This window comes from Larimichthys crocea, chromosome IX (assembly GCF_000972845.2).
Source record: "Larimichthys crocea isolate SSNF chromosome IX, L_crocea_2.0, whole genome shotgun sequence".
Taxonomy (NCBI): Eukaryota; Metazoa; Chordata; class Actinopteri; family Sciaenidae; genus Larimichthys; species Larimichthys crocea.
Genome location: NC_040019.1, coordinates 3707199 through 3719445, shown reverse-complemented (window position 1 = coordinate 3719445; position 12247 = coordinate 3707199). Strand labels below are relative to the sequence as shown.

The following is a 12247-nucleotide window of genomic DNA, read 5'->3' as shown; positions in this document are numbered from 1 at the left end:
TCTTGTCTTTGCCTCTCAGAAACATCTACTTGTTCACATGACCACAAGAGGCTGCTTGCCAAGAAAGATTTATAAAATAGTCCAATAGGTAGAAACAGTTTTGATGCATGGATACAAACAGAAAGACAAGGAATGTACCCATTCACTACTGTTACTGAGTACTGACTTTGAGTGAGTACATTACCAAGAAGGTCTTTCTAATCAACATCCCTTTTTCTTCCTTCCACATTGCGATTCATAGCGATGTACTGTACAGCAAGTGTACAGCGCTAGAGTGGGCAGGTTGAGGTGGTGGACTGGTGCCCCTGGAGGACCTGGGAGTTCACTGTGCAGTCAGCTGTGCAGTTACTGGAGAGAGTGCGAGTGGTGTAGACGGGTATGGAAATAAGCCTGTAATTCTCCGTCTGCAGGAAAGTCTGTTCATGACTGGACATGAATAATCAGTCATGGGACCTGTCCTTGCACTCAGAAACAGATGAAAGACAACTGATTTAATAAAGTCTAAGATTAAAGTGAACATGGGACAAGGTTATGTGATTTTTTCACTACTTCTACTATTACGGAATAATATTTCAAAGTTTCTTTGCTGTTTCTTTTCTTTGCCCTTTTTCTGTGCTCTGCCATGGCCATTTGAGAGGCTTTTCTGCACCTGGCCTTTACCTGTTCCTATTCACGAGTGCAGCCAATTCCACCACCATCAATGGTGACGGCTGTGCTGTGTATGGACATTACGTTTGCAATTCAGCAGAAAGTTGACAATGTTGTTCTTTTGCCTTGAGCTATTGAACCATATCCGTCAGTGCACAGCAAGCCACTAAACCATCTGTAGATGTGTGGGTGTGTGTATATTGGGGGGGGGGGGATGCTTGGCGGGTTGATATATTGGGAAAAACAAATGTGTGGACAGAGGTGGGGGTGGACAGTGGGAAAAGACAGAGGAGTATAGGGGCTGTTGGAAGCAGGCAAACAAATAGCTGACTCTGTATTCCTCCAGGCAAAATGAGGTTACTTCTCTGGTGAAGCTGCCCAATAAACTCTGCAATGAGGTTAAGGTCATCGGAAGACAGGACTCACAGCTTATCACTTTAGGTATGTGTAACTGCTTGTGTGCGCGGCCATGCATTAGTGAGTGTGTAAGGGAAAAGAAGGGAGAAAGGAACGAGAGAGCTGATAACGATGTGGTATCAAAGAGGAAAAAGGGGAACACAGAGAGAAAGAGAGAGAGAGATACCTACCTTCTCTGTTTGACAGAGCTTAGCCCAGTGGGACAGTCCATGCCACCATATTAGATTTTCTGCCTTATTGCCTCAGCCAAACTCACTTGCCTCAGGTCACTTTCCTGTATAAGGGGACGGGCATTACTCCAATCTGCTCGAAACCTCCCTGATATGTTGATCCAAGGCCAAGGCTTTAATATCAGCCGGCTAACCTCTTACAATCCCACCCCCGGTTAATTCAATTCAGACAACGTTAACGGCGAACATGTCAATATTGAAAATATTAACTTCAGTAATACATGTGGGTATATCCTATTTCAACAGGCATGGGTCCTGAGAGACCAGGAGGGATTCATCTTAATAGTGAGCTGAATCAGCAGCCGCATCAGTACTCATTTAGTGAATAAATGATGAGGGGTGTGTTGCCGGAGAAGCTTCCTTTACACTTTTTCTATTTGGTCATGGGGCGGATGAAGGCGTATGCAAATGACGAGGGAGGGAAGCTGTAATCTGCAACTGAGACTGATGAGATCTCAGTGGTTTACAAAAATGCCAGCAGTAAAAGAAAAAAAAAATCTATAGAAATGCAGTGCAAGACTTTCAAAAACCACTTTATCTCCATCTCTCCTTTGCTATTTCTCTATCTGGCTAACACTGAATGATGAATGTGAGTGTCTGCAGACACACACTTAAAATGTAAGCATGACATACTCAGACAATACCCCCCTCGTGCCTTCTATAGATTAGTATTATAGATAAAAATGACATTAAAATACACTTATAGTTCTGAATCTAAATCTTTCGGGAAAACATCACCTTCGCGGAAAAGCAATAAGCTTTGCAGGAAAGAGCATGCTCATCATTTACTCCCATTTCTTATGCACATAACCTTCAACACCACAGTCGCACTAATTCACCAAACATCGCTCAGAGAAATTGATACGGATGAACTCCTGACATTCAGCCACACAGTACAGATGGAGTGAGGGCTCTGTGGGTGATTGTCGATGCCTGAAAACAAATTATGAACACATACCATATGACTCATCCATCATATGTATCTGTGACATGGCTCAGCATGTGCTGGAGTCTTTAATCTTCCCCATGCAAATAGCTGCACACACTCTTTTTTTCCACATCTAATGTGGGCTGATCCATAAATGAAGATGTGCAGCAGGCACACACACATTACTTGGACCAAAACGACTTGTCAGATTTGCTGCTGTGTACTATTCTCAAAACAGGAGTTATCTACATTGTATATGTGCTGTTTGAAGTCCATATGCTGAATATCTGCCTGAATAGCACAAAAAAAATAAGGGGGAGGGTGTACTTGAAAAAAAAAACATTACCGTTTTTTTCATTTGCATTCTCTTTAAACGGAGAACCACAACAAGCTATTCTAACAGCAGTACCGACAGTAAAGAACTCGCTGAACTCTGCGTGGCATGATATACAGAGACGCTGAGGGGACAAAGGAGGGGCATGAAAGTGCAAAAGACATTTCTGTGGCAAATTAAATAGAGATAAGTGCTGTCTCAAAACAGAGAGAAGAAAAGAGGTATTTGCTGGAAACTGTGAAGTCATTCTTAGGTCACGCAGAGAGACAAAAAAACAAGATGAGACTGCTGTTGAAGCTGTATCAGCTCCTTTCTTATCAGCCCAGGCACCGGTAACAAGCTTTTTCCCCCTCAGAAGTGGACAAATGTCACCAAAGCCTGAAATCACGGACGGCCTGAAGAATGGCAGCTTTAATGACTTGAGAGTCCCATTTTAATGGGAATAGACCAAATTATGTAATTTAATTCTCTATGCTACATTTAAAATCTACTGGCCTTAATCTTGGTTCAGTACAGCGAGCTGTCCAAGCTCTGTGACACTAGGCAAGTCCCATCAGTCTCATGGTAGTTAAGAAGTGCAATAAAATGACTATGCGTCATTAGCAAAGGCGATGCTATCTGTTACTGAGTTGAAACAGATAGCGTTTCCAAATGGTTTTATGGTTTTTACCGCTGTTACAAAGACTGGATTGCTTTCTGTTTACGTTTGGAGAAAAAGCCTGATCGTGTTAATTCCTTTTGTGTACATAAAAATCTCATTAATCAAGCTTTCATTTTCCTTGAAAACTTCATGCCTAGGGACCTACAGAACTGCATAGAGAAAGCAAGGCTTATATGGATCTCAATCTAAATGCGGATGGTATCATTATTCTATAGCCATTACAATTTACAATCACCATTTTCTTCATAATGATTAAAATTAAGGAAAAAGGTTGTCTATTTCTGCATTCAGGGATTGTTTAACTGGCCCTTGTTTTACAGGCTGCGACGTTGCATCATCAGTTTCCTACTAGGCCATTTTTATCCGCAACAATGTGTTTGTTTAATCTAGTCAATATTCAGAGCTACACCTACACACATCTAATCAATAACAAGATAATGAATAAAACAAAAAAAGGACAAAACAGGCCTGATTGTGTCCTGTTATCTGTCCCATTTTGCAGCTTGATAAAAAGGACTCAGGTGAAGTAGTTTCCACAGCAACTTCCTTTATCGGTCTCATCGGATCAGCTGGAGGATCTAAGAGATTTTCAATGAAAGCACCCTCTACATTGGATGCTCATGCGTAACTTTGCTCCAAGCACTTCTGGAACCCTCCTTGTTCCTTTGACCAACATTAATGGAACTGAGACAATGATGATGATGATGACAGAGCTTGATCACATTCAGGGTCATGCACAGGAAGATGCGAAAGATATGAAATACTCGAGACATGACGCAACCACACAGCCTTCATGTGCAGACGTTCAGTCTTCCTTATGAAGTTCAAGAGCCGTCTTTATAAATACTAACTACGATTAATCCATATCAGTTCACTGGTTTAAAGTGAAGTGAAAATCAATAACATATAAAGCATATCTTCAACTGACGGAAGGCTAGTAATGTTATCTAGCACTTTTTGCCCCGGAGCTAGAGAGAAAATAACAGTACTGCACATTATCATCAAAAAGCTCACATGAAACGACCGTGCAGTAATCGTTACATTTTCTCTGAACTCTGCAGGGTCAACACAATCAGCATGACTCGGGATTTCATTTCGCTAAACGCCGCAGAAGGCTGGAAAAGCATTTTCGACAATAAGATGTTCAAAGAATGGTAAAAGGTGATGCAAGTTTCATTTCTAAAAACTTGGGTAAGGTTTTTGTAACTAGTTAAAAGTGTACATAAAAAGAGATATATAGGAGTGTCAGCAGTCTCTTGTTTAGATTCTGCTGACTATGGCGTTATGCAACATTATACAGGGTATAGACTGAAAAGTGAAAAATGGGTCCATTGTGAGTTAAAATGAGAAGGCCAATAAATGCCTCTGGGCACGAGAAACTGACCATTAAAGGGGGACAGTTTTAAGTAGCCAGCTAAAATATTAATTATTGGTTGATCAAGGTTACGAGACAGTACCTTGTAAACTCTGTTGCATGTGAGACTTAAAGTAAAGAAAATAAATCTACACTGTGGCTAATGATATAAGTTTTTAAGCAGCAAAGTACTGTGATAATACTGTGGCTTAGATGAGCTTTATTGCAAATAGCAGGCAGAACATTCATACTTTCTAGTCATGTTGTCACATAGCACACACACAAACAACAGGAGGTATAAGATGTATCCTGTCTTCATGCTTGAATTTTTTGGTACTTTAGTTTGGCAGCATTCCCCAGCTGTTCCTGGTCATGTTGACACACCTTCTCAGTTTCTGGAAAGTTGTGTTTTTTTGTTCTCACAGTCTCCCATTATTATGCAACCTTATCAACAGTACATTCAATTCACCATACTCACTACACTTTCTGCAGAGGGTTTCCATGCTGTTCATTCTTTTTTTCAGTGGTGTTAGATGAAATTGTATTATGTTGTCTTCTTCTCTGAACCAGTCCTAAACTTACTAAATTTCCCGCAGTTATAGGATGTATTAAAGCAGAATCAACCAGCTCCAATCACTTCTTCGTATGTATTTTTTGCATGCTCCAGCCTTTGAGTTCGCTTTTTAACTTTCTTAACTTTTTTTCTCTTTTGTTCGTTTTTGTTTTCTTCACTGGTACGAGGTTGTATTTAGAGAGTTTCGTGCTTTTTTTGTGTGTTTTTCTTCGTGTTGTTTTATAAATGCCGTTTCCACCTCCAGACGCTAATGCCAGAACTGTAAATTTGATCTTTTATGTATCTTATATATATAATCTATATATATATATATCTATATCTATATATATATATATATATATATTGTTCTTAATAGATGATTACTGTTTAACATATGTTGTTTGTATACCTGAAGTATAAAAATTATTTCCCCCTGGGATAATTAAAGTATTCTGATTCTGATTCTGATGAATCTCAGAGTAGGATGCACCATCACTAGTTGAGGCACAAGCATTTAAATGAACCTATAGTGACTGGATGAACTACATGCATGGACAATATGATCCGACATCATCTATAATAAAAAATCTAATTGTCCCCTACACACTAAAACCTTTATCTTCTTGGCAATTTAGTTTTTTCCACAGGCACAGTCTTTTCTTGGTGAAGCTGGCCATGTTATATGCATTGAGTCAGGTGGAACGGGAAAAGTCAAACCATGCACGCTGCTGTATTCACAAGGGGCGATCAAAATGCATGGCCTTTGATAGGACATGACAAAAGCTAGATAGCACAAAGATGCACTTGTACAGATCCTTGTCTGGAAGCACAAGATGAAAGTTTTTTTTTTTTTTTTAAACCAGCTTAGAGTACCCACCATTTTCCCTTTATGGAGACCTCTCACAAATCCTCTTGGCAAAAAATCAGAAAATAGACACCCTGGATGACAATCTACTGACAAACACACAGATCCACACAAATGCTGTGACCACAGCTGTGAGGACCCTTGACCGAGAGGAGGAATCCTACCACCAAGAAAAGAGCCAGTGTCACATATTTAGAGACTTGAGATTATGGCTCATTAAACCCACTAATTCCCACTCATGTTTAAATGATTTTTTATGTTCAGCTCATCAGCAGTATTTTTTTTGTTTTAATCTGAATAGGGATAAAGCAACAATATGGCAAGGTCAGAAGCATTTTGCAGCATATTGGAGCCTGTTTAAAAAAAAAAGACCATGGCTGATTTTATTCTGATACTGTCTCTGTTACTACGCATACATGCACACGTCAGGCTTAGAAAACAGGACCCAAAAGCAGATGTAGCTGATGAGAAAGTGACAAAGTTTATTGCCGAACAATCAGAAAGTACTGAACAGAGAGTGGGGGAGGAATTAAGGCTGGCTTTGGGTTCTATTGTGGATGGAGCTGGATCCAGGTGCTGACTGGCAGGGTAGACGGGTGGTCCAGGGTAAACAGGACAAACTTCCTAAGGCAAAAACAGAGTAGAGGGAATGAGCTCACAGGAATACAGACTAGAAACAGCAAACAAATGCCAGAGGCTGGTGCAAAGCATACTGAGGTACACAACAATCCGGCGAGGACTGGAGCGCTGGGCAGGTCTTAAATAGAGAGCGGTGATTGCAGGATGGGAGTCAGGTGCTTGATGGGGTGCAGGTGTGCCATAGTCAGTGAGCTGAGGCCACGCCCACCAGCTCCAGGAAACATGGGGAAAAAAAGGACAAATGGAAACACACCACAACACACCCACACACCTATCACTCACACACCCAGCCTCCAGCCAGAGTCATAGTCAGGCAGTCTTGACAGTACAGCATTAAGTGCATAGAGCCGCCATAGCTCTGGGTGGTTTAAATGCTCTGTAATTACCTTTAAACATAAGGCATATAATTTCTGCCACTCTCAGTAACAAATATCACTGACATAACGTCAAAAGTTATGTAGTGATCTGGTTAAATGCCATTGTGAATTAACATAGCGCAGCGTCTTTTCTGATGAAAATCTATCTGGTATTACCATGACTCTATATTCACCTACGGTCATGAGATTTAGGTAGTGACTGGAAAGCCAAATTTAGTTTCCTCCATAGAGTGGCTGGTCTGTGAGGAGCTCAGACATCCGAAGGAAGCTCACAGATGCCTCCTGAGTGCCTTACTTTGGAGGTTTTCCCAGGCACGTTCAACTGGTAGGGACTATATAGCCCATCTGGCCTGGGAAGACCTTCAGGTCCCGCAAGAAGAAGCTGGGAATCGTTGTTGGTGATGGGGGACATCTGTACCACCGTGCTTAACCTGCTGCCACCACGACCCAATGCCGGATAGACAGATGAGAATGGATGGATAGATGAATAATGCATAAATGTTCCATGTTATTTCTTTGAATGGAATTTTGTGCATTACAAAAAAATTGCATAATATTACAAAAACAAAAGTTTGTATTTATACAATTTTTAAAAAAGGAAGGGTGGTTAATTACTACTTAATTTGTATGATGCAACAATTACAGGAAAGTAGTAATAGTATGAAAGAGCCCTGTGACAACATGGAGATGTTTTAGTCAGATTTTCCTTCAAGGTATTGCCCTTTACTACTATTGGTTTTTATACCGTATGACAAGCAATCCTGCAAATTTGTTGAAACTTCACTGCTGAACTGTACAGACTCCAATCCAGTGAGAGAAGCTCAGGCATCATTTTCCAAAGCCACATCCTCCAAGCTCCTTCTAGGGGTTCCTGAGGCATTCCCAGACAAGTTATTGTATATATATTGTATAGTTACATAGTCATATATATAATCCCTCCCGAGTTTTTTGGGCTTCCTCCAAGTCAGACGTGCCCAGAATACCTCCAGAGGGACGCTTGAGGGAGACATCCTAATCAGATGCCCCCACCACCTCAACAGACTCCATTCAGCATAGAGGAGTAACTGTTGCAAGAAAAGGTTAAGAACTTAGATAGGGTATCAGAGAATCTGAGCTCCCCAGCCTAAAACAATTTTCAGATGCATATACCTGCATTTTCATCTATTTGGTCATGACCCAAAGTTTGTGACTAAAGGTGAGAGTTGGAGCAAAGATTAGCTGGAAAAATCCCGAACTTCAACTTGGGCTTCAAGCAAGGCCAGAAGGTGAAGACAGATGAACAAATTGCATGTAATACAGAGAGAAAGAGCCTAACTGAGGTAGATGGATGCTTTAGGAGAAATCCAGAGTAGACAGCAGTAAACACTTGCATGATCGAAGAAGAGAGAGAGACAAAGGAGATGGCATTAACGTCCCATTTGCTGTGAGCTGTAACACGGTTAAATGTTACTCATAATCAATTAGGCATGGCATAGGCTAATCTGCAGTGCTCAATCTCTAACTCATTGTCTTATAAAGGACTGGACTTATTAATGTTGTGAGCATAAATGAGAGCGGCCATGCTGTGTGGGAAGACATTTTACTTACCAAACAGTGATTTAATTGAAGTGTTCGGACGGTTGCCAAAGTCACACATTGGGAAAGACTTGAAGTCTTTCTCACAGAAAGAGCCTTAAGAGGATCGAAAAGTACAAATTCTGTCATTAGCTGTGGTAAGTGTCAGCAACAAGAGTGTGCGCATTTGTGACAATCTGTTAGATGACTCTTCAGTTAAGAAAAAACAGCAGTTGTGCAAATAAATAAGTGTTTTTTTTTTTCAAATGAAGCGTGTGTCCAAGTTTTAGCTGCAAAATAACATCTAATTGTAGTAATTCTGTGATTCAACAGCAGCGTGAAACACGTGAAAACAACATCTAGAAATAAAAACTTTGTCACTGCAGTGGGATTTTGGCTACATCAAATATCTCACAGCCATTGTGCCAAATGTGGCTGTGTTTAGTTGATGGAGGAGTGTGTTTGCCAATGTGTGAACGAGAAAGAGGCTGTGAATAAGCGAAACAAAGTGTGTGAAAAGTAGACTAAAGGGCATTGTACACAAGATTATGAGGGCACAGGAGGAAATAATGGTGGATGCGATGCACATAACTTTGCGCTTAAACAACAGCAGTATATCCTGTATATTCCATATATTAGGCTTGGAGTGAGAAAATCATTTCGCCATTAAACCTCTTGAGAATGAGTCAAGGGTTACAAAAGGCTGATGTACAGACTGTAACTTTTTGTGAGGCTTGTAAAGCTGCCCAGACTTGTATGTGCAGAGTTCCCAGCACAGTTTTTCTGCTTGTGTAATTCTGCCCAAACTAAAGCTGCATCAGTATCCCACTATCAAGCTGTGTACCAGGGGAGTCCAAACTGCTCATGCCAGGGACCATGTGGAGAAAAAAAAAATACATAGTCTTGTGCCGTGAGTGTCCTGTCGACTGAACACATTAAAACACTGTTAGGTGGAGATATTGCAAACATGTTTGTTCTACTTTACAGACATAGAAATCATTTGGATATAAGATTACACACATTTGACATTGATTGATTTCAGTGTTATGTTGTTTGGTTTGTGAAATGGACAGGCATCTATTAAAGGTTTATGTTTTCTGGAATAACATTTTTAACATTGGTTATATTGCCAACTGACCCCATAACATGTACCAAACAACCCTGTGATGGGGCTGACTGATTCGAGAAAGCAGATAAGGTTACCTCCTCACCTGCATTTGGGTTAAAAAGTCATTTTTATGATACAAAATAAACATAAGGAGGCTGGAATGGTGCATAAATTCAGCACAGAGCAGATTGTGCGGGGAAGGAAATCAGCTACCAAATACAAAATAAAACCCCGGTTAATTTTCAAAATAAAATACTCCATGTTCACCGTGGAATGGGCGAGGCCGACCTGAAGTCAACAGGTGAGGGGTTTTCAGGCGTAATTATTTATGACACCTTACATCCTTTTTATAAGGACACCAGAAAAAAGATGTGGCGTGAAATGCCAGTGCAGAAGTCAAAGAAACTACAGCCGGCAATATTGTGCAATTATGGGTGAATTTGCGAGATCTTGTGCGTTCTCGCGACGCTCGGTAGCCAGCGGAGACGCACCTGAGTGCATCACAAACGGATTATGTGTGATTTGGCGGACGGCGCCGTACTGCAGCCGTTCCGTGCGCAGTGTATTTTCGGGGTAAGGCTGTACAAATCAGGACTGGGAGCAATACAGATTACGGACCAAAGAACAGAACGGGGACAAAATACAGGACATGGAAACCAAACACAGTCAACCTGACGAGGGAAACCAAGAAACACAGTGTCAATACACAAAAGAAGGCATGTTAACGAAACACAGGTGAAAACTAATCAGGGACAGGTGAAACTAATCACATATTTAAAAGTGGCTGGGAAACGCAAAGACAGGAAGCAAAGTAACACAAGACACAGAAAAATAAAAACATCCATGACAGGTTGGCACAAACGCACAACATGAATCACCTAATTTCAGAAAATATTTGTGTATATTAAAACATATTTATAGCCGAGGCTTTGACCTTTCATTTGCCTCTGGTGATAATATTCTAAGATAAATGATGCCAAATAAATATGAGAGAGGGAGAAAACTGTGCCAACCAACTGCAACCTCTCCTGCACTTGAATCTGGACTGAGATGATTTTATCACTATTAAAAAGGTGATGGTAGGCCTTGTACTGAAGAATTGCTGTCAGGTCAGCTCAGTCTGCTCTTGTTCAGTGTCATTAGAGAAAATGTTTGCTCACATATGGATGTAGAGGCAGATAAACTGAACATCATCTTGGCATGGTGCCTCATCCGGGGGAAATCTGGACCCAGTGGAAGCTGCTAGGAGGATATCATCACATTGCTTCTCACTAAGCCTCCATTGCATGTCCTCCTGTAATCCTTGCACATCAACAGACAAAGAGTTTAAGAACGGATCAAAGTCATTCCTGCAGAATCTTGAAACTTGCTGGGTTGCGCGCACAGTCACATAACGTATATATCTCGATTTTCACAGAAATATTTTCACTTCTTTTTCTTCAGTTTCCTCAGATGGTGAGTGAGATAAAGTCAATTTGATTAAAAAAAAACTCACAGGCCATATAAACGAATGTGTTTGGCCACACGTAGCCTACAGGCCAGCGTTTGGACACCTCTTCTGTATGTGAATTTTGCTATATTTTATTAAAACTATGACAGTTTGGAACACACTGGATGGCAGAGAAGCAAATTATTATTTCTAATGTATAAATAGTTGCTATTTGAATTTATTAACCGACATAAATTCTTGTTTTCAATACCGACCTTGCACAGTGCAAGAGGGAATTTCCGGATATAGTATTTATTCATAAAAAAGATCTACCCGGCTAACTAGTTTCGATGTGATGAAACCTGTATTGATCTAGGGATTTAGGTGAAAAACTAACAATAGGTCTTACAGTTATTTTAGATGTATGAACAATACAATATGTTGCCATTTGTATGTGATTTGTTTTTCTAGTTTGTCTCACAGAACAGCTTCCATTCAAGTGTACTCAAATCCCCACAGGCACCAAGAGCCAGCTTAATGATGCTTGTATGACTCACGTCAATATGTACTCTTTTTTTTTGTCTCCTGTGCTGCCACAGTACAAATGGAGACATGAAGGTTTGGTAATAGTTCATCCCTTTTATCCCAAAGCACAAGCAACAACCTCTTTGTATCATTTCAATAAGACCCTTTTAGCTGAAACCTCACTTTTCTCCCGTCAACATTCTTCCATCAACGGCTCTCACCAGGTCGACTTAGTTATTAGCCACTGCTCCATATTTGTGAGGTGTCACCAGTAATAAGCAGGACTCAGGTTACCTCTGGCTGTGTCTGTCAGGGAGAATACCGGATCCACAGCTCCCACAAGGTCCCACTGGGACCTTCTACCTGCCAGCACCATCAATTAGCCTAACATACAACATCACATGCCACAGGGAGATGGGGACTCCTGGGAGCTAGGAGACATGGTTACCTGGCCTATGATATTTTCACTGATACAGGGCCTCCCTAACAAAAAAAAAAAGGACAGCTCCATTATATAATTCTTGCTCACAGGTGAACATAAACTGGAGGTGGGATGGACACATGCCAGCAAATAGGGGCAATTATTTCAAATTTCGAACTGAAACATCTCAAAACTCTTGTTAAA

At 40.7% G+C, this 12247-nt stretch overlaps 1 long non-coding RNA gene across 1 annotated transcript; it reads right to left on the bottom strand.

Moving 5' to 3' along the window:
* Positions 1-6431: 6431 nt before the first annotated feature.
* Positions 6432-8678, bottom strand: LOC113746427 (uncharacterized). The gene is made up of 3 exons (XR_003462851.1): positions 8594-8678; positions 6704-6840; positions 6432-6614 (listed from the first exon to the last, which is right to left on the bottom strand). It is a non-coding gene; the product is annotated as an uncharacterized LOC113746427 (long non-coding RNA).
* Positions 8679-12247: the final 3569 nt, after the last annotated feature.